This window comes from Rhinolophus sinicus, linkage group LG05 (assembly GCF_036562045.2).
Source record: "Rhinolophus sinicus isolate RSC01 linkage group LG05, ASM3656204v1, whole genome shotgun sequence".
In the NCBI taxonomy this organism is placed as follows: Eukaryota; Metazoa; Chordata; class Mammalia; order Chiroptera; family Rhinolophidae; genus Rhinolophus; species Rhinolophus sinicus.
In genome coordinates this window covers 88,178,114-88,179,880 of record NC_133755.1, presented here as the reverse complement: position 1 = coordinate 88,179,880, position 1,767 = coordinate 88,178,114, and positions in this window count along the sequence as shown.

Genomic DNA, 1,767 nt, shown 5'->3' with positions numbered 1-1,767 from the left:
CTCTCAGATCTGTTGCCCATTTGCTCTGAGTCTGCGCTTCCCACAGGCTCCTCCCCATCAGAGACTGAGAACAGCAGGAAACTAAGGCAGGACCCTGGCTCCTCTGAAGGCTGACTGAGGCTCCTGGGGCCCTGACACCTCACTGACGTGTCCTTACTCTGCCCTGGCTCTAGGATGCCTCAGCCCATGTTTCTCCTCTCTCCTTCACTTGCATTCAGATGCGATGGCTCTCCCAGCCTTTTCCTTCTCCCTCCCCATTTTCTCTCACAGCTGTTTCCTCTGATAACATCCTGCACATTTAATACCATGTTGGTGTCTGCTCCTCAGGGACCCTCACTAACACAAGTGGTGTCAGGAGTGGCCCAAGATACAGGCAAAGGCGGGATTTGGGACTAGCGCACCCACTGCCTGCAGACCAAGAGGGGGCTGTCTAGATCGGTAGGTGGGGCACCGGGTGGCAGCTGAACTGCTAGACGTCACTCCTGGTGACCTGAGAAAATGTCCTGGTTTGGGGGGATGCTCTGGTAAGTGTGAGGACAGAAGCCCTTGAAAAACACTTGGTGGGAGTGGGGGGCCTACAGAGACAGTGGAGGTGACTGATTACTGCACGTTGTGTGGATGCCCCAGCCCTAGAGAAGGATCATGGTAATCTGAGGAGTTAACAGCATCACAGGCTGGTGTGAGAGCCTCGGCAGTGGCTCACAGACAGGCATTTATCTCACGTACAGGACGGCAGGTGGAGATGGGTGGCAGCTGAAGACGGAACTGTGAGGGTTGCAGAACCCTACAGAGATGGTTGGACACTCAGCCAAGACAGACGTGTTACGTGAAAATCAGGGCCCTGGTGGGAGGGATGCTTTCTGGACCCACTGGGCATACAGAGGGGCTTCCCCTTCTCTAGTAACTGTTAGCCCTCCCACTGTGCTGGGGGATGCTGCAGAAGCACGCATGATGCAATGGGGAACTCGGCAAGAACCAGCCAGCACGTATCTGTAGCAGCCCATGGAGCACCTCTGGGGTGGGATTTTAGGGTTTTGATCAAGTAGCCAGAACGTCAGGCTGGAGAAAGACAAATTCATTGGCCTAAACGTACTTTCTCAGCCCATGGGTTTATCAGGGACCCCAGGATACGTGGCTCTTCACAGCCTGGAAACAGTGATGTCCAACTGTCAGCGAGGTAGACGTGACTTAGTCGCCCGGGCAGATGGCAGAGGATGGACAAAGAGGCTGAAGGGATGGGGGTTTCCTTGTGTGAGGCCAGAGACCCAGCAGCGGATCGTGTTCCACAGGAGAACCCAGAGGGCTCACCTGTCACCAAAGCCATCAGGAGAGGGCCCTGCGTCACTAAGTTTGGGGACATTGTGTCCTCTGTAGGCTGGGATGACAGTGAAAGGAGATCCCAGTCAGCTCATTAGTTTCATGGGGAGGGTATGGCCCTGAAGAGAGAGGCCAAATGGTGGCAGTTACCAGCAACAGCCAGAGGCCACAGTGACCATAACAACCCCAGAGCAGCAACGGGGAGGGAGCCTGACCCACGGGAGTGGTGACGGAGGCTGATGGAGTGGTGTCCCTGGGTCAGAACAGGGGTGTCTCAGTCCTCATCGGCTGCTATAACACCATAACCTGGGCGACTTATAAACAACAGAAACTTACTTCTCACAGTTCTCGCATCAAGGTCAGGTGCTGGCAGGTTCCGTGTGTGGTGAGAGCGGCTTTCTCGGAAGGCGCCTCCTAGCGGTGTCCTCACGTGGTGGGGGAGCGAGGGGT